Source organism: Ornithorhynchus anatinus, chromosome 3, assembly GCF_004115215.2.
Source record: "Ornithorhynchus anatinus isolate Pmale09 chromosome 3, mOrnAna1.pri.v4, whole genome shotgun sequence".
In the NCBI taxonomy this organism is placed as follows: Eukaryota; Metazoa; Chordata; class Mammalia; order Monotremata; family Ornithorhynchidae; genus Ornithorhynchus; species Ornithorhynchus anatinus.
The window spans coordinates 82,394,825-82,416,547 of NC_041730.1; the positions used below are offsets into that span (position 1 = coordinate 82,394,825).

Here is a 21,723-nt window from a genome sequence, read left to right on the forward strand (position 1 = left end):
AGGAGATATACACCTCATTAACAAAATAAATAGGCTGCTAATATATACAAATGAGCACAGTTCTGAGGGGAGGGGAAGAGGGAATAGCAGAGGGAGGGGAGGAGGAGCAGAGGGAAAGGGGGGGCTCAGTCTGGGAAGGCCTCCTGGAGGAGGTGAGCTCTCTCAGTAGGGCTTTGAAGAGGGGAAGAGAGTTGGTTTGGTGGATGTGAGGAGGGAGGGCATTCCAGGACAGCAGTAGGACCTGGGCCAGAGGTCGATGGTGGGATGGGTGTGAACGGGGGACCGTGAGAAGGTGAGCGGCAGAGGAGCAGAGTGTGTGGTGTGGACAGTAGAAAGAAGAGAAAAGAGAGGTGAGGTAGGAGGGGTCAAGGTGATGGAGAGATTTGAAGCCAAGGCTAAGGAGTTTTTCTTTCATGTGAAGGAGGGGGCTTTGAGTCTTCTCTGTTGGACATGTCCAGGTTTTGGGGTCTCTTCATGCACACTAGCTGTAAAGAGACAAATACATTCAGATCCCATTGATCCAAACCACAGGTTATTTGAACTTGGCCAGGGTAGTTCAGATGACTGGTTGGGATAATTGAAGGTGCACTGGTCCAAGGAACCTGAACTTTGTTATCTGACCTGGACTTGCTCCCATTGTGTTTGTAAAATTGGCTTTCTGCTGAGAAGTTATACCTACTTCTGACATCTTTGGAGTTTGCCTGTAGAGGCAGTGAACCACCAGCTCATTGTCCATCAGAGTTTGAAATTCACAAGAGCACTAAGCTGCATTTTGGTTGGTTTCCTGGCTTGAAAATGTGTTGCCAATTTTTCCTCAATTAAATCCATTTGAGATGGTAACTTGCTTACGTCAGTCTAACCATTTGCTATTTCACTCCCTTTTCCATTTTGTCACATTTCCTATATGTGGAGTTTATTACCACAAGGAGTCATGGAGGCCAAAAATGTCACTATGCTCCAGAGGAGTTTGAATAGATCGATGACTGAATGGCATATTTTGTGTCAAAGAAGAGATAGGGGATGGAGAACAGAGAATCAGAAATGTTGGAAGGTCCATCTCGAGCAATGAAGAAGCAGAGCAAGGGGGCAAACTGGTGCCTTTATCAGAGACAGAATGTTGGGCTGAAAGGCCTGTGATCTATCCTGATAGGATTCAGGATGAAAGCTCCAGCTTAAATTTTGAATTTGTTTTTTGTTTTTTCTAATTTTTAAAATGAAATGAATTTTAGAATTGATTCATTTTAATTTTCCTCTCAGCTCCTACGCCTTAGCAACCGATGTTACAGATTCTTTTCTAACAAATCTTTGTTTGACGAAGATGTTGTCCCCCAGATCTGAAATGCCCTGAAGATCCAATGCAGTCGGGCTTGTTGGTTTTCCATAAAAAGAAACAGATCGTTGGGGTTGCCCAAATACACTTGATGGGCAAGTGGGGATGTGGTTAAGGGCAGTTTGTGCTAAGATGTGCAGAAGCCAAGCCTGAGAGGAGGGAAGAAAGCTTTGAATTTACAGGATCTAATCTATACTAACTTAATCCAGTTCCTTTCTGCATTGTACAAAACCAAATCTTTGCTCACTGGGCACAGTAGCTAGTTTCTGGGGAAGAGATTTAAGTTCAGAACTTCTAGATAGGAACAACAAGAAATGAACAAGGTATCTACCCCAGTACTAAGAACAGTGTTTAGCACTTGTAAGCATTTAATAAGTACTTAGAAAAAAAAAATCAGAGCCAGGAATTCAAGCCCCCTTCATTCTGCTTTATGAGGAACATTTGCTAATATCTAGATCTTAAAATCAATTAGAGGAGGATGGTAATCCTTCTCCAATTCTTTCTCCTGTGGTTTGTTTTGGTTTTCAAGGAAACTTTTCTCATGGGGAGCTGCCAGTCTGCCCCAAGGCAAAGCTTTGGTTCTTTGATCCCATTGTGTGTTTTTTAATGTTTTTGTCAATAACAGTAATAATTATAAGTGCTAAATTTAAGTGCTTACTGTGTGCCAAGTACTGTACTAAGCTTTTGGAGTAGAGAAAAGCAAACTGGGTTGGACACAGTACCTGTCCCACCAGGGGCTCACAGCCTTAATTTCCAATTTACAGATGAGGTATCGGAGACACAGAGAAATTAAATAATAATAATAATGATGGCATTTGTTAAGCCCTTACTATGTGCCAAACACTGTTCTAAGAAATGACTTTCCCAAAGTTACACAACAAATAAGTGGTGAAGCTGGGATTAGAACCCAGGTCCTTCTGACTCCCAGGCACATGCTCACTATGTTCCAGGCACTGTACTAAGTACTGGTATAGATATAGATAAAAGGTAATCAAGTTAGACATAATCCATGTCCCTCATGGGCTTATAATATTAATCCCCATTTTACAGATGAGATAACTGAGGCTCGGAGAACTGAAGTGACTTGCCCATGGTCACACACCAAACAAGTGGCAGAGCAGAATTAGAACCCAGGTCTTTCTGAATTTCAGGTTTGTGCTTTATCCATTAGGTCTTGCTGCTTCTCATTTTGGAGTCAACAGAGGTGAAGAGGACCTGAGAAATAAGAGGGTGTCATAACAGACTTGGTGGCCTGAAAATAATATTTCTGGATGAAATGACATTTCAAAACTATTATTACAGTACTTCGAAAAATATATGTGTATCTAGGTATGTGTGTACATGTATCATTCTGTGGGTTCTAGATGGATTGAAATCAATTGTGTGTGTGCAAAGCACTGTACTAAGTGCTTGGGAGAGTACACTACTATAGAAGTGGTAGACACATTCCCTGCCCACAAGGAGCTCACTATCTAAAGGGGTAGCTGTCCATTTAAAGAATGGATAGCTAGTTTACAATATAAGTGCTATGGTTTTCACGACTATTTTCTTTTCTGTAAGCACACTATTATAAAGAGTTATTTGTTGCAAACAGCCCAAGGAGTTCACTTGATTAGCAGGGGATGTGGGTAGGGGAAGCTTCAAGAGCCCTTTCTGTATCTTCCAGCATGGCAGAAGAATAGTTTGAATGGACCTGGATCCACTACACAGCACTGCTTTACTCCTGGGGATAGCAGGAAGGGTCAGATAGTAAATCTTGAATTTTCACGAAACTGACTGGCCAAGGTCATCGACTAGGCCAAGGGATATTGGTTAACATAAGCTTGTCCTCTAGACTGTAAGTTCACTTTGAGCAGAGAATGAGTCTGTTTATTTTTATATTCTCCCAAGCACTTAGTCTGTATCTACCTCAGCACTTAGAACAGTGCTCTGCACATAGTAAGTGCTTAACAAACACCAACATCATTATTTAAAAAAGAGAAGCAGCGTAGCTCAGTGGAAAGAGCCCGGGCTTGGGAGTCAGAGGTCATGGGTTCAAATCCCAGCTCTGCCACTTGTCAGCTGTGTGACTGTGGGCAAGTGACAACTTCTCTGGACCTCAGTTCCCTCACCTGTACAATGGGGATTAACTGTGAGCCTCACATGGGACAACCTGATTACCCTGTATCTACCCCAGTGCTTAGAACAGTGCTGTGCACATAATAAGCGCTTAACAAATACCAACATTATTATTATTAGTCCAGTGTTCTGCACACAGTTAAGTGCTCAATAAATACGATTGAATGAATGATGTACATATCCATAACTTATTTTAAAATCTGCCTCCCCCTGTAGACTGGAGACCCCTTGGGAACATGTCCATCAACTCTATTACACTCTACTCTCCCAAATGCTTAGTACAGTACTCTTTATAAAGTAACCACCCAAATACAATTGATCAATTGTTTACTGTGTGCCAAACATTATACTGAGCACTATGGTAGGTACAGATCAGACACAGTCCCTGTCTCTCACAGTGCTCCTAGTCTGGGAGGGGGGAGAGAAGCTATCTTATCCCAGTTTTTAGGGGAGCAAAATATGTTTAGTGATTGTCAGACCTTGCAATCTTCTGGATGATGTCAAAATGCTTTGGAAAAGTTAGTGAAAAAGATAAATAGCAGAGGTCTTGGTGCTGCTCTCTGCATTTTTTCTTTATCAGATGTGCTAAAGCTATACTGGAATGGAGGTAATACCTTGTTGATGCTCTACTTTGCTATCCAGAAGGATTTTGACCAGAATCTTGATAGCAATAGAAAGCATTGAGGTATCTCAACTTTTTACCATTGGCCCTCTCCACCAAGTTGATAAGTGTAGCCACATCTTTGATGTCTTGTGGTATTTCCTTGGAATTATTAATGAACCTCGTGAAAAGAGCTGGAACTATCCCAAAGGAGAGATCTGGTTGGCTGTTTGGCAGGGAGAGAAGCTACCTTTCACTTTTCTTATGTCAGACCTTGCCAGATCCAGAACTCCATACAGTTGCTTGCAAGGAATAATCATTGAATCCTCTTTTTCAAATAGTAAATAGGGGTGTTCCCAAGATCTTTCCTTTTCATTTCAGTGTGTAGCCACCAAACAACTAGGCTCTACTTTGCTTTCTGTGATTAATGCCATGATCACATCGAGCTCCATGTGAACTGTGGGAAAGGAAATCGATTTATTAATGGAAGACAGTTCCTATACACTGGGATTTTAAGTAGATTACCTTCTCAGGTGGCTTAGAGATGCCTTTACTCTCTGACTTCTCCCTAGAAAGATGTTGGATTTTTTTCTTCCTTCCTGATGAACTTTAACCTTGGCAGAAGATGAGGCAGACAGTGCAAAGGAGCTCGAGGCCACTGGTGAGGTTGTAATTAGGAACCTGCACCTCCAAAGGGAGAGCAACTCAAGAAAGCAGACAGATGTATCGGAGACAATGCCTCCCTAGCCTAGTGGAGTTTTTGTAACATCTGTTCTCCCCTTGCAACAGTGGAGGAAGATTCCATTTCCAAGGCATGATAAAGATGTTTTGCTGTAATCATAGTGGAAGGCTGTCCTGGGCAGGCACAGGTGTCTGCCAAGAGCATGCTGTCATTGCCTTGGGATCTGTGGGATTCAAAAAGTCTACCAGGCTTTAGTACCAGTGACATCCACTACCTAGAAAAAGCACTGCTAAATGCCCGGAGTCAGAAGGGAACATTGCTCTTTCAAAATTGCCTCAAGGGGTAGTATAGACATGCTCTGCTTATTTCAAGTAATCTTTCACAGGGAACAGTATTTCTTAGCTGTTCAGGGATGGGAATCTGTCAATTGACGTGAAATCAGAAAGAAGATACCTGTGGAATAGAATGCTTAAAATCATAAGACAATCAGCGTTCTTGATTCAGCCCAATGGTTCATTTGGACCAGTATTCTGTTACAGTCCTCTAGACTCTATGCTCACTGTGGGCAGGGAACGTGTTTACCAACTCTGATGTATTATACTCTCCCAAGTGCTTAGTACAATGCTCTGCACAAAGTAAGCACCGAATAAGTACTACTGATTGAGTGACTCTGGGCTGGGCAGTGGCACAAAGGTGTTTGGAGGAATTGTAGAGTGATTTCCCTTAAGGATATTCAACCTCATTGTTAGGGATGGGACACCCTACAACAGTGACTTTTGCTTTTAGAACCATCAGTGATCTCTCAGCCATGAATGTATTCTATCCCTACTTGAATGTACGCTTCCTTCATTACACCGTAAGCTCCATGTGGGACAGGAACCACATCTGATCTATTCCATTGCTTAGTCGCTTACATGGCATATTGTAAGCGTTAGAGAAATACCATTATTATTTTTATTTTAAAGTGGGTCTTCAAGCCTCTCGATTGAGACAGTGGGGTACAGTTCATAGGTTAGGTTGGCTTTTTCCTCCAGGGTCAAGCAGATTCTGGAGCCAATCAGAGTGGTTGGGTTAAGCTTAGTGTGAGGACATATGCTATCAACTCCAAAGACATTAGCCTAAATCCATGGGAGAATAAAGATGACAGGAAAGAGGAATTAGAACCAATGCTGGAATCTTGGGCAAAATGAATATTCAAAAGGAACTGTAATATGGGTCCAAAGGGAATCCATATATATGTCTTTGCCTGGGAAGATTCCACCAAAGAACCCATTGAATATTTCTTTGTTATCACCATGTTGGAATTAGAGGAAATTTATCAGAGCCTTTCCCTATCACCATCCAAGTAAAGCAGGGTTGTGTACTAAATCCAGCCCTGTTCAACTTTATTGATGAAGCTGGGCTCAAGGATATAACAAGAGATCTGGAACTTGAGGTTAGAATATAAATCTAGGCTTCGGGGAAACTCTTTCAACTTATCAGGCTGAGAGCATGGTCCGGAGTCCTTGAATCACTCGGCAGGAGTTCCAAACTGCTGCTGATTGAGTTTAGAAGCACACGGACAAGAAGACATAAAGATGATTAGAAACCACTTTTCAGAATCAGCAAAATTAGGTGGATTGACAATTAGTCTGAAGAAGACCGATGTTAGGGACTTGTTCAAATTTGGCAAACCTACAGACAACCAAGAATCAACATTAAGGACATAGAATTGAATCTTGTCACTGAATTCTGTTTCCAGGCTAGCTTATTTATTGTCCAGTGATGCAAGGATGGAGAAAGAAGGTGAGTTTCCTTTGGGAAACTTGGCACCAGAAAGGGGCATCAACATGACATAATTTAGATAAAATTTAAAATTAACCCGTGGTGGGAAATAGACTGCCAAACTGTCAATTGTATTTGAGTGCCTATTGAGAGCAGAGCACTCTAGTAAGTGCTTAGGAGAGTACAATATAACAGAATTGGTAGGAGTGTTCCCTGCCCACAATAAGCTTACAGTCTAAAGGGGGATACAGAGATTAATATGAATAAATACAATAATGGATTTGTACAGGGGCTGAGAGAGGGGTAAAGGTGCAAATCCTAGTGCAAGAGTGACAGAGAAGGGAGAGGGAAGAGAGAAAGTGTTGGCTTAGTTGGGGATGGCTTCTTAAAGGAGGTACATTTTTAATAAGGCTTTGAAGGTGGGGAGATTGGTGGTCTGTCAGCTATGAAGGATGGAGAAATAATGTTGCTGGGCAGGGTAAATGGTAGAGTTAAAACAGGCAAGGATGAACTTGTAGTGGACGAGGTTGGCCTGATACCTGGATTTCCACCAGCAATGTTTGTGACTCATGCACAGGTGCAACAGAAGTGGACTGTGGAGATGACCCAGGGTTGTGGGTTAGTGGTATGAGATGGGTGAAGGGGTAGGAGAGTGAGTTGAGTTCAATAGAGAAGATAGTATTGAATGTGTCAGTTTAGCCATCAAAGGAAGGTAGTTCGGGTATGGAATCTAAATGAAGCATGATGACTTGAGAAAATTGGATGGGGTCAAAACATCAGAGGTCTCTGTGGGGGCACATGACAGATTTGCTGTGAGTGATGTGTGCGGGAGAGATGGCAGGTGAAGTTGTAGAGGCATTTCAGAGTTATTGGTAGAGATTGAACAGTGACTAGAGATTATGAGATCAAGTGTATGTCCAAGTTGGTGATTGGGTGAATGGATAGAGCCCACATGGATCTATCTTCTAATCCCTGAATGGTTTAAGTAGTGGCATTGTCATCTTTTTAGATTTAGCTTTAATGTTGCACATATCTTGAAAACCTCAATTTCCTCTTCCTTGTGTGATTGGGAGAAACAAGGCCAAAAGGCTCATCACAGCATTTAGTCTTCACTCCTCCCTCACCTTAGGTTTTGATGTAATTGTAGTGCCCCTCTCTGAACTTGTCTTTTGTTGGTTTTTTTATGCTATTAAGCAATTACTATATGTAAAACACCGTTGTAAGCACTGGGGCAGATTAAGTTAATCAAGATAGACACAGTCCCTGTCCCTCATGGGGCTCACAGTCTAAGTAGAAGGGAGAACAGGTGTTAAATATTGACTCTTCATTTTGCAATTGAGGAAACTGAGGTACGGAGAAGTTGTTTGCCCAAGGTCATGCATCAGGCAATTCACAAAACCTCTTCCTCCAGACTTGTGTTTTAACATTTATTCAATCATTCAATTATCTTTACTGAGCACTTACTTTGTGCAAAGCACTATACGTGGCTCAGTGGAAAGAGCATGGGCTTTGGAGTCAGAGGTCATGGGTTCAAATCCCAGGTCTGCCACTTGTCAGCTGTGTGACTGTGGGCAGGTCACTTAACTTCTTTGTGCCTCAGTTATCTCATCTGTAAAATAGGGATTAAGACTGTGAGCCCCACGTGGGACAACCTGATTTCCCTGTGTCTACCCCAGCGCTTAGAACAGTGCTCTGCACATAGCACTTAACAAATACCAGCATTATTATACTAAGTGCTTATCCTTGAAAGGAAGACTGTATGGGGAAGAAAGGCAATCCAATTCTCTTCCAAATCTCATGCTAATACTTCAGTGTGCAGAGAAAAGGAAAAAGACTCAGAAATTTCTAGAGTAGAGAAATCAATCAGGACCCCTTCCAAAAGGAAGATTTTTTTAATAAGATGTCATTGTCATGACTGTGACCCCTATGTCCAACCTGATTAACCTGTATCTACCCCACTGCTTAATCTATGTCTGGCACCTAGTAAGTGCTTAATAAATACCACAGTTATCATTATTAATCACTCATCTAGTGACATCAGCTGGAGTCCAACCCATTACAGGGAAGCAATTGAGCAAGGAGGAGGGTACTAGGAAATTGAGTCAGAAGGACCTGGATTCTAATCCCTACTCTGCCACTTTGCTGTGTGACCTTGGGTAAGTCACTTAACTTATCTGTGCTTCAGTTATCTCTTCTGTAAAATGGGGATTAAGATTGTGAGCCCCACGTGGGACAGGGAGAGCCCCTCGTGGGACAGAGACTATGTCCAACCTGATTAGCTTGTATCTACCCCAATGCATAGAACAATGCCTAGCACATAATAAGCACTTAAATACTGCTTAAAAAAAGGAAGAAAATTTCAGAGCAGTGTGAAGTAATCCATTTCCAAGAGGAAAGGGTGAGGGAGCTAGTATTTGCCAGAAAGGCTGGGGATCAGGAGGGTGGCAGAAAAGGAAATGTAGCAGTGGGTTCCGAGGGGCAGTTAGCTCTGGGTTTGTTGGGAATAAATACCAGACAGGGATATGAAATTATATTATAAACTATTGAAACCCTTAAACTGCCATTGGTTATCTGTTTCTGATCCAAGAGTGTCTGGATCTGTAATCTGGGCGTGGGGAAACTACTTCTTAATAGAGCTATCCCAGCAGGGAGTGGAGTACCTGACGGGCCTTGAAACCTCAGGATCCAACCCATAGGAAGCAGGTCTGGCTGGGAGAACCACGGAAGTTTTCCAAGCTTCCTGGGAATGCCAAATCTGAGTCATGGGATAATAACACTAGTGAAGACCTCCCCGAAAAATCCTAAACCTGGGGGTAAGCAACCTCAAGGACTAGTAACCTGGTGCTATCCCTTGGTGCCGGACCTCAAAGAGTGACTGAAATATCACCCTCTGAACATCTGGAGGAGAGTAAAAAGGACTCAATACATGACCATCATTACCCCCAGAACTGCACTCCCTGTGGAGGAAAGCAGCCAAAACAACACCGGAAGTAAAGAATTCAGTCAAAGGATTTGATACCCTAGCTTACCCTGGGAGCCCCTGCCAAATAAACAGACAATTGTATCCTTTTCTTCCTCCTGATGACAGGATTTGCAATGGAATAATCACATTTCTTTCCTAAATGAATTTTATTGCTCCTTCAGAAGGGGATTAATCCTGAATGGTTTCTAGGGTATTCATTTCCTTCTAAACTGGAAATCACTGTAATCAAAATGAAAACTCTGACACTGATTTCAAATTTGCATCTGCTATTTCTTTGAGAAAGTTGGTTTCAAAGGCAGCTGCAGTTAATGAGAGTAAGCCCATTGGATACTCTGCAAGAAATGGGAAAACTGGCTAATTCATTCTGAACATTATCTCCCAGCAGAGGCAAGATTTTGGGATGGGCCACTGGAGGATGAATTGGGAGCGGTGTGCTTTGCTTCCTCATCCATCTGATTACCTCCCAAACTTTTTCAACGGTTGGTTATGACAGCACTAGAAAGGATAATAGTTTTCAAAGAGCCTGGTGGAATTTTGCTAATCTCGTTCCCTTAAAGGACTCTAATAACCCAATCCCTTTTCCTCATAGCATTTTAGCCAGAGATGTCAATCATAGGGTCCCATCTGTTTGCATCCTGTGTTTTGTACTGGAAGGAAGTAGATATAGACCGTTAACTTGTGTGGACGGGGAACATGTCTTCCACTTCTGAGGACTGTACTCTCCCAAGCTCTTAGTACAGCGCTCTGTTCGTGGTAAGTTCTCAATAAATACCATTGATTGCTCACTTGGGGAAAGAGCAGGGGATTGATCATGGGATGACTAGTCATATGCTGTCGAGTCCTCTCTTACCCAAAGTGACTCCATGGACACATCTCTCACAGAATACCCCACTCTCCATCTGCCATCTTTCTGGTAGTGTATCCGTAGGGTTTTCTTGGTAAAAATGCAAAGGTGGTTTACCATTGCCTACCTCTGTGCAGTATACTTGTCTACACCCTCGACTCTCTCCCATGCTGCTGCTGCCCAGCACAGGTCAGTTTTGACTTGTAGCAAATTGCCTTCCACTCGCTAGCCACTGGCCAAGGTAGGAACGGAATGTGTATGCCTCTGCTTGATTCTCCCCCTTATAACCGAAACTGGTAGAGTACTGGAAACTCTCCAGGTTTGATCCTGAGAGGGGGGATCATGGGATACTGTTCAACTAATTCCTTTTAATGAGTAGAGCTGCCTGTTATGGTTTTCTCATTCTTCCTAGAATTGCTTCTAGTGTACCTTAGGATTTCTCATTCAGCAGTTCAGAGATTGCTGTGAGTGATTGTCCCAGGCTATTTTTGAAGACACTCCAACGATGGAAGGGAGACATGGATCCCTGAAGAAATGTTCTTAGATGAACAAAGAGAAGCAGCATGGCCTAGTGGAAAGAGCACGGGCTTTGGAGTCAGAGGTCATGGGTTCAAACCCTGGCTCTGCCACTTGTCAGCTGTGTGACTTTGGGCAAGTCACTTAACTTCTCAGTGCCTCAGTTACCTCATCTGTAAAATGGGGATGAAGACTGTGAGCCCCACGTGGGACAACCTGATTCCCCTGTGTCTACCCCAGCGCTTAGAACAGTGCTCGGCACATAGTAAGCGCTTAACAAATACCAACATTATTAGTGGATAGAGCATGGGCCTGGAAGTTAGAAGGACCTGGGTTCTAGTTCTGACTCTGTCACTTGCTGCTATGTGACCTTAAACAAAAAGTCATTTCACTTCTCTGGGATCATTTACCTCTTCTGTAAAATGGAGATGAAGACTGTGAGACCCATATGGGACATGGACTGTGTCCAACTTCTTTACCTGTGTCAACACCAGGACTTAGAGTGTCTGGCACATAGTAAGCACTTAACAAATAACTTGAATAAAATGATGTTTCAGGACATCTCTTCATATTTGTTGGGAGCACACATTGTGACCCCTTAGAGACATAAAAGACTATCGTCTGCATTACCAGCCCAGAAAGTGCAGAAATTGAGGCTGACAGTGCCTCCTTCTGCCCATTCTATTTCCAATTTGTACTTGTAGTTCTATGTTATTGTGGATGAAGATGTTTGGCTGTCTGTAGATCTACAAGGTCTATCCATTTGGCCTATTCAAGGATGGGTGGGAGCAGAAGAAATGACTCATGATATGCTACTTCTCGAAGAAGTTGCTCAATCTCATATGCCTCCATTTACCCATCTGCAAAATATGTCAAAGCTTGCCTCCTGTTTATTTCACTGGATCTTTGTAAAGATCAGTAGAATACTCTGCTTCATACTTTTGAAGTACAAGGTTGTGATTGTTTTTTAACATTTTTCTCTATTGGGGCCATTTCCAATCACATTTGCTAAATCATAACGCAGTCTCTAGGTTAAAACTGGCAAGGCAGTGGGTCTGGGAGAGGTGGGAGAGAGCTGCGGTCTTCCCTCCCCATTGGCTCTGCCCTTATTTCTGGCCCTAATGATTTTCCTGAAGCTGGTCATTCTCAATCTGCAGAACAGCCAGTTGCCTATGCAAATGTTCCAAGGTCACCGGCTCCCATGTGAAAACTTACACATACACATGGAGATGTTGGAAATGGGTTGGGCGAGCAAGCTTCCGGGAGACACCGTTAATTTGCAAACTGTAAACAATGACTACATCCCGGACTATTTCAACCCACCTCGCTTGCTTCAATGAAGGCACTTGATTGCCTCTATTGGGGTTTTTGTTGGTTTTGATTAGCTGTTTTGTGCGATCCTATTAGTACTTGATATTCGGCTACTGTCGGGCTGCATTTATCATTTCATTATGGGCGGAATGGCTGCATAATCTGCAATGCATGAGCCCAGAAAACCATTTCTCCTTCCTGCCCTGGGTGATTGATGAGGGCCTGTAGACCGGGGCCCTAATTTATCGCTGGTTCGGGCCGTGAGGGTGGGTGATGGATCAGAGTTGGTCATGGTATTTCAGAAGGAAAGTTCAAATTATATTTCAAAATAATTCCCCCTCCAGCCCCCCCACCCCATATCTCATTTGTAATCTTCTCAAGAGGTTATGGAGGGGCATGATTAAGTTATGATTGATAGCCTGGTTGTCCCATTAGACGAGCGGCATTTGACAGTATGGCTTTTTAATTAATATATATGTTTAATTTCGTGATTTAGAATTGATTTTTTTTTAAGCCACAACGGGAGTGTTTTCTGAGAGTTTCTGACTGCCTGGTCTTCAATCCTGAAATGTATTGGATTCAACTGCTCAGGCGGTAAGCGGCATCTCAGGGCGTGAAACGTAGCAAAATGCAAACGACTTTCATCGAGCGAGAAACTCGATTATGAATCGTGTTTTTTTTTCCCCATCTTCCATTCTAATTATATAGTGAAGGAGCAGGCTGGACTGCCCAGGAAGCATCAGAGCTGTAAGCCCTACATCGACATCCACTGACAAGGCTGTAGGGATGGGGAAGGGAAGTTTTCCAGAAACAGATTGAACCAATGGATCTGGATGCCAATCAATCTAGCAGTGGTTTTTATTAAGTACTTTAGCTGTGCAGAACACTGTACTAATAATAATGATGGTATTTGTTAAGTGCTTACGATGTGGCATGCACTGTTCTAAGCAGTGGGGTAGATCCAAGGTAATCAGGTTGTCCCACATGGAGCTCACTGTTCTTAATCCCCATTTTACAGATGAGGTAACTGAAGCACAGAGAAGTGAAGTGACATGTCCAAGGTCACACAGCAGACAAGTGGCAGAGCTGGGATTAGAACCCACACCCCCTGACTCCAAGGCCTGGGCTCTTGCCACTAAGCCACACTGCTTCTCTGCACTTGGGAGATGAAAATAGAGACATGATCCATGCCTTCAGGAAGTTTTTTTTTGTGGGGGGAGGGCTGGGAGGGACATTTAAGAACTTACTGTGTGCCCAGACACTGTTGTAAATGCTGGAGTAGCTACAAGCTAATTACAGTGGACACGGTCCATGTTCCACAAGGAGCTCTTAGTTTTAATCCCCATTTTATAGATGAGGTAACTGAAGCACAGAGAAGTTAGGTGACTTGCCCAGGGTCATACAACAGAAAGTGGCAGAACTGGGATTAGGAGCTAGTTGCTTCTGACTCCCAGGCCTATGGTCTATTCTCTAGGCCAAGCTGATTCTCACAATCTAGAGAGGAAGAGAGGCACAAATAACAGGTAAGGGAAGGGTCAGAGTATAAGGATATTGTACAGAGTGCTGTGGGAGTACTCAAGTGCCTAGGGGATACACACTTAAGTGTCTAGGTGATGCAGTAGGGAAGAAGAATCGGATATGAGATGAGAGATTAGTCAGGGAAGGCTTCCTGGAGAGGATGTGGTTTGAGAAGAGCTTTGAAGACTGAGAGAGTCATGGGTTTTGATGTAAAGGGAGGGAGTTTCAGGCAGAGAGAGGACATTAGCAAGGGGTCAGCAATAGGAGAGTTGAAATCGAGGTACAGTGAATACATTAGTGTTAGAGGAGAGAAACGAGTGAGCTGAGGTGTAATTGGAGAGAAGCAGAAATAGATATGGTGGAGTGAACTGATTGAATTCCTTAAAAGTGAGGTAAAATTGCATCTCATGCCTGGGGAGAAACTTGGAATGGGATTTAATGGGAATGGGATTCCAAGATTTATCCCAGCTATGGTGGAGTTAGGAGGCCAGTTTGTCCAAACCTTGGAAAGCCATGACCCCCTCTCCCGACCATGCCCCAACCTCAACACTTCCCTTAGCTGGGAACTGATTTTTATGGTTTTCAGATTTAATCGCTAGAACTGGTGGCTTGGATTGGGAAACTCTCGCCAAATCAAAGAGGTGGCCAAATTGATTCAATCAAGAATGAGTGTTCTTCAAATACAATCCTGTGGTTGCTCTGCTAAGTAGAGCCTATAATCCTGGCCATGTCCTGCCTCCTATCAAGATTATAAATTGTGTACCCCAGTCCAGGTTTGGGGAAAAGAGTGACTTTGCTGGCATCCTGGTTGGGTCGGCCATCTGCTGGCAGGCATATGTGCGTGGGCTCCTCTATGGCAGTCTGACAGCAAGAACCCTGTTCTACTTTTCATTTCTTCTTCAAAGGCAATTTTCACAGGAAACACTTTAAAGTTGGGTAAATATCCAAAAGTCATTAAATAAATGAAGGGATGTTTATCGTTCAGTAAGAAAGATTTTATTCATTTTCATGTCATGATCTTTGGGTCTCAACGACAACTCAGGTAGAGCTGCTGCCCAGAAGGCATAGAGCTGAGAGCGTGATGGTTCCCACAATAAGCCAAGGACTAGGAAATCACCTTTCACACTTCGTTCATCCTTCTTCCTCCCTTTCTTCTCGAAATACAGAAGTTGAAATTGTTTTGGGGAGCTCAGAGCTGAACAGTGAATTGGACTTTTATGTAGTAGGCTCAAAAAGGAAGAAAAGAGAAACAAAGTTAGGTGGGGTTCAGGGTTGGGGGGAGTAGTGCAGGGAGAGAAGCATTTGTACAGCAGGGAACGGCACAGGTGACAGACAACTTGCTTAAAGAAGCAGCATTCTACTTTCCTACCCCTTCAAAGTCTTTTTGAAGATGCCTCTCCTCTAATAAGCCTTCCCTGACTGAGCCCTCCTTTCCTCTTTTCCCATTCCCTTCTGCCTCACCTTGGCCTGCTCACTTTATTTATCCCCCCACTTCCAGCCCCATAGCACATACATACATGTCTGTAATTTATTTATATTAATATCTGTCTCCCCATCTTAGACTATAAACTCATTGTGAGCAGGGAATGTGTCTATTGTTATATTGTACTTTCCCAAGCACTTAGTAATAATAATAATAATGTTGGCATTTGTTAAGTGCTTACTATGTGCAGAACACTGTTCTAATTGCTGGGGTAGATAAAGGTAAATCAGGTTGTCCCACGTGAGGCTCACAGTCTTAATCCCCATTTTACAGATGAGGTAACTGAGTCACAGAGAAGTTAAGTGACTTGCCCACAGTCACACAGCTGACAAGTGGTAGAGCCGGGATTTGAACCCATGACCTCTGACTCCCAAGCCCGTGCTCTTTTCACTGATCCACGCTGCTTCTACAGTACTCTGCACACAGCAAGCACTCCAATATGATTGATTGAATGAGTGAATGAATAGGGGGGACTTCTTGTTACTCAGGATTAGCCTCTCCCCTATGGGCATCAACCCAGGGATGCAGGCTTTGTCTCCACAGGATTGGAAGCTGGGAATACCTCTCAGAAAACTGGATGTGAAATTTTGGAAGCAAAGCCGGGTGCCAATAGTGAGGCACTTCCAGGTTTTCAGGATCTATTTGTGACCTTCATTTTTCATGGTTGAATTTTAGAGCTGGGTTCAAATCCCAGGTCTGCCACTTGTCTGCTGTGTGACCTTGGGCAAGTCACTTAACTTCTCTGTGCCTGTTACCTCAGCTGTAAAATTGGAATTAAGACTGCAAACCCCAGTCATGGACTGAATCCAAACTAATAATAATGTTGTTTAAGTGCTTACTATGTGTCAAGCACTGTTCTGAGTGCTGGGGTAGATACAAATTAGGTTTGACACAGACCCTGTCCCACATGGGGCTCATACTCCTATCTCCATTTTACAGATGTGGTAACTGAAGCACAGAGAAGTTAAGTAACTTGCTCCAGATCACACAGCAGACATGGCATGAGAAAATATTGGAGTTGGTACTAATGAACCCTGCCCTCAAGGAGCTTACTATAAGGTCAAACTGGAGTATTTTTATGTGGTAGAGCAGGGTCCCAAAGTTTATGTCCTTACTATTGTGGAATGTTTTCATCACTTTTAAGTCTAGATCTTCTGGCATATGGCTGTCAACTGGGTTCACATCTCTATGGATTGGGGTTTTCTAGAGCCTTTTGGACCGTCCTACTAACTGGAATTGTCCTGCTTTTTTCATGGAAGTTCAGGGAAATCAAGTGGCCCTGAGAGAGCCCATGGTTGACCATCATCAGCCTGGTCTGTTGACCCCAGGAGAAGCTCTCTGCTGCGTGGAAGGTGCAGCACTGTAAATTTGACAAATGCCCCTGCTATGGTACTGTGCTGTGTTATGATGCTTTACAGAAACCCACCTCAGGATGCAATGCAGTGATATATTTCACTGCAGGGTGAACCCCGGCCTTAACTCATCTCAGGAACAATCCAGCTGGGTCCTTGCAAAGCTTATACCAGGAGCTTAGCCTGGAGTATGAACTAAAAATTGTAGCTAGCAATTCATCACTAAAACTACAGATACAGAACTTCTCACCTGCCTTCCCAAATGTGGCAAATTTTTTGGCATTTGCAATTACTCTCCTGGATTCTCTTCTGAAGGATGAGAGCTGTTTCCTCGTGAGTGTGGGTCCTGGACCTGTAGATGCCATTTTGTGCTTTCTAACTTTGGGTCCCTTTTGGGTTGTTTGAATGACTTGATCGGTGATTACAATTTGGTGGGAGTAAGGGCGTCTCCCTTCTCAAACATTCAGTCCTACTCAACTTAGCCTGAGGGTCTCTTACCACACCCCTTCCTATTAGTTGTGAGTAGCTTTCTGATCTCTTGGGAGGTAGTCGTGTAGACATTCAAGGTGAAGATGGTATCAACTTTTACCTAACAAGTGGCCTGAGATATCTGTGAAAGTGGTATCCTTTGGACATTGATCCCATTCTCTTTCACTTTCAGTGTGCCTTTGATGGCCCGTTCCAATCAGTCAATCCATGGTATTTACTGAGAGCCCGAGCCGGACACTGAACTATTAAGTCTGAACTGCATCAAATAGTGATAATAGTATTTGTGGTATTTAAGTGGTTACTGTGTGTTAAATGCTGCAGTAAGTGCCGGGGTAGATGCAAGATAAGATAATGCCCAGATTATTTTTCTACAAAACTGTTCAGTCCACATTTCCCCAGTTCTCAAGAACCTCCAGTGACAATCAACTTACCCCCTCCTACCTTATGTCCCTCATTGCGTACTATCATCCAGACTGCTGCACACTTCACCACTTCACTCCTCTGTTAACCTATTCAATCTTCCTAGATCTCATGTATTTCTCCACAGGCCCCTTGCCCACATCCTGCCTCTGGTCTGGAACACCATCCCTCTTCATATTCCTCACACTATCACCTTCCCCACCATCAAAGCCTTATCAAAGGTACATTTCCAAGAGGCCTGCTCTGACTAAGCCCTCATTTCCTCTTCTCCCAACCCCTTCTGTTTTGCTCTATCATTTGGATTTACACCCTTTATTGCTTTTTTTTTTGTTTTTTTTATTTTTATGGTATTTAAGTGCTTACTGCAAGGAACTGTACTAAGCACTGGGGTAGATACAAGTTAATCGGGTGAGACACGGCCCTGTTCCACATGGGGCTCACAGCCTTAATCCCCACTTTACACATGGTAACTGAGGTACAGAGAAGTGAAGTGATTTGCCTAAGGTCACAATGCAGACAAGTGGTGGAGTCAGAATTAGAACCCAGTGTGTCTGACTCCCAGGTCCATCCTCTATCCATTAGGCACACTATTTCACTCCACCCCTTCAGCCCCACAACACTCATGTTTATATCCTTAATTCTTTTATTCGTATTTGTTTCCCATCTAGTCTGTAAGTTCACTGTGGGCAAGGGACATGTGTACCAACTTTGTTATATTTTACTGTCCCAGCTGCTTGGTATAGTGCTCTGCACAAAGTAAGCACTCAAATATGATTGACTGGGCGAGTACAATACAACAGAATTGGTAGACATGGTTCCTGCTCCTAAGGCCTTACCATCTAGACAGATATTAAAATAAATTACCCATATGTCCAATAAGTGCTATGTAGCTAAGGGCAGTGTGAATATCAAGTGCTTAAAGGGTTCAAACCTAAGTTCATAGGAGATACAGAAGGGAGAGGGAGTAGGGGAAAATAAGGACTTAGTTGGGGTAGTCCTCTGTGGAGGAGATGTGATTTTGATAACTCTGAAGGAGGGAAAAGTGATCATCTGTCAGATGAGGGGGAAGGAGTTGCAGGACGTGGGCTGGGGGTAGGTGGTGAGATATTTGAAATCAAGATACAGCGAGTAGGTTGGCATTGGAGGAGTGAAATGTGTAGGCAGAATTGCATAGGAAATGTGAGGTAATATAGGAGTGGGCAAGGTGATGGTAAGAAGTTTCTTTTTGCAGAGGTGGATGGGCAACCTCTGGTGGTTTGTGAGGAGTGGGGAAACACAGACTGAACTTTTTTTTAGAAAAGAGGCAGGGAGATCAGCAAAGTGGCTGATGCAGTAGTAAAGAGGAAAAGAATAATGATAATGTTGGTATTTGTTAAGCGCTTACTATGTGCAGAGCACTGTTTTAAGCGCTGGGGTAGATACAGGATAATCAGGTTGTCCCACATGAGGCTCACAGTTAATCCCCATTTTACAGATGAGGGAACTGAGACCCAGAGAAGTGAAGTGACTTGCCCACAGTCACACAGCTGACAAGTGGCGGAGCCGGGATTCGAACCCATGACTGCTGACTCCCAAGCCCGGACTCTTTCCACTGAGCCACGCTGAATAAGAGCTTCGGTCAGCATAACAGCAGTTTGGATGGAGAGAAAAGGGTGGGTTTTAGTGATGTTGTGAAGCTTGAACCAACAGGATTGGCTGACAGAATGTGTGAGTTGAATAAGAGAGATGCATCGAGGGTAATGCCAAGATTACAGATTTGATAGATGGAGGACCACGGTTTTGTCTTCAGCGATGGGGAAGCCAGCAAAGAGAATAGAGTATGGGCTGAAAGATGAGGACTTCTGTTTAGGACATGTTAAGTCTTAGATGTCAGCAAGGCAAGAGGAAATGTGAGACTGCACAAAAGGAGGAAAGGTCAGGGGTAAAGATGCAGATTTGAGAATCATCCACAAAGAGATGGTAGTTGAAGCCATGGGAGTGAATGAATTCTCTCCAAAGGAGTGGGTTTAGATGGAGAATAGAATAAAGAATAGAACCGTTTTAAGGGAACCCCACAGTTATAGGGTGTCAGACATAGGAGGAGCCTGCAAAAGAGACTGAGAAGGAGCAGCCAGTGAGATAGGAGAACCCAGAGAGGACAATTCATTCACTCATTTGCTTAATCATGTTTATTGAACACTTACTGTATGCAGAGCACTTTACTAAGCACTTGTGATGTCAGTGAACCTTGCCCCCATAGTTAGGAGGGGAAGGAGAAAGAGAGAAGACTCGTTCCATGGTTCATTTCCCTGAGGGAAGTATAAATACTAAGCCAAACCGATTAGAGAGGAAAAATTAGGGAGGCAGTAGGGGTGCCAGGAAGCTGTGAATGTCTCCTAGACAGTGAGCCCACTGAGGGCAGAGATTGTCTCTGTTGCTGGATTGTACTTCCCAAGTGCTTAGTACAGTGCTTTGCACACATTAAGTGTTCAATAAATACAATTGAATGAATGACTGATGGTGAAGGAGACCCTTGGTCATCCAGAGCTGAGAGATTGCAAGCTGGGAAAACAGGATACAAAGAAAGTTCATGATGTGACATAGGGAGGGGTCAAAGATAATCCTGGAGAAAAGTGAGGGTACTTAAAGTTAAGATATCCTGGAAGTTCGGGTTCGAGTTAGGACTCAGGAGCTTGAGTGAGTATCCTGACCCTGAAATGGGGAAAGGACACTAAGAGACCCTGCTTCTGAACAGACTTGGAGAGAGTGACTTCAGAAAAGTACAGAGGAGTGATGAGGATATAAATTCTAGGGAAAGGCAGTTTGAGCAATATTTTTTTTTTAAAAGATTTTTTTTTTTTCAGATAAGCACTGAACTAAGCACCGGGTAGATTCCAGATAATGAGGTTGGACACAGTCACTGTCCTACATGTGCCTCACAGGAGTGATAGGAAGGAAAAGAGTTATTTAACCCCCATTTTACAAATGAGGTAACAAGCATAGAGAAGTTAAGTGACTTTCCCAAGGTCAGACAGAGGCCAGGTGGCGGAGCCAGGATTAAAATCCTGGGTTCCTGACTCCCAAACTGGTACTCTTTTCACTAAACCACACTGCTTCCCCATTGTTACTAACATAAAGTATTAAATATTATTGAGCTTTCAGATCTTGGTGTCTGCTTGTAGTAGGGGCTGGAGGAGAAGCTCCAGATGCTGTGGAGATGGTTGAAATGGGGAGTTGGGGAGGTGTGATGGTCCCTTATAACCCTTAAAGGAAACAGCTAGACTTCAGTCATAGGATGAAAGCAACAATACACATGTGGTCTTGGGGTACACTGAGCAGAAAAGTCGCCCAAACTGGCATTACAAGAATGGAAGAACTAGATGGCTTTCGGACCTAACAGAGGCTGACCGGAATCAGTTATTTATGACTCAGGAGTCTCTGCTGGGGTTTAGGGCTGACAATCAGTAGCAGTGGCACAGTGCCAAAACCCTGACTGTCTGGTGTCTTATGGTAAGGAATGGTATTTTGTTAAAAGGTGAATCAGTGAAGTCAGGAATGTTCATTTGAGATAGTTTGGGCATGGGTAGATTGGTGGCTTTAGACAGCATCTCTGATTATCTGAAGGACCTAAGGAGGCTTGTAAATCTATGATTATAATTAGGAATGGCATCCCTTAATAATCCAAAGGTTTGAACCTTAAGCATTTTCTAAACGAGCTGAGTTGGGGTTGCCAGCTCCTTCTTCTCAGTGTCTTGTGGAAGCAATGGATTTTTCCTGAGAGTGTAATAATCATATGTTCATTTACCAAGATAATGAAGACACTACACTTCATTTTATAATGCCAGTTATTTATACTGATTAAAAATTAATAGTTGCTAATGACACACATCACATTTTAATACTGTTTGTCTTTGTGCATTACAAACAATGCTCTAGCAAATGACCCAAATATTTAAATCTGTCTACCACTGGTATTAGTATATCGCTGATTCGTGGGCCATAATCTTTTTCAATGGGTTTTAACTTGGACCACATTTTCTCACTCTTCCTAGGCCCTGGGCTGGGCATTCAAGTGTTATCTTCTGCTTGGGGTGGATCTTACATCCTCATCCCTCCCAAGGAGTTCTGGAAGATAGCAGTTCTGTCAGTTATCTAGAGAAAACCAGGATAGAGAGGTTCCCTCTTCTATTTATCTTTTATTGCATCTCATTGCTGCTAAATATGCACGTTCTGGTTGGTTGTCTTGATTCTCAGATTCATTTGTACTATGTGCATCAATTAATGAGCCCTTAGAAGGAAAGGGACCAGATCTCATTCCCAACTATGTATTCTT

At 43.2% G+C, this 21,723-nt stretch overlaps 1 protein-coding gene and 1 non-coding gene across 3 annotated transcripts in view; one reads left to right on the forward strand and one right to left on the reverse strand.

Moving 5' to 3' along the window:
- The window catches only part of GRID1 (glutamate ionotropic receptor delta type subunit 1), an 842,873-nt gene that overhangs the window by 376,271 nt on the left and 444,879 nt on the right, over window positions 1-21,723 (forward strand). The gene's annotated exons all lie outside the window — the stretch shown is intronic.
- LOC114810902 lies at window positions 10,522-10,659 on the reverse strand. The gene has a single exon (XR_003758592.1). It is a non-coding gene; the product is annotated as a small nucleolar RNA SNORA7 (small nucleolar RNA).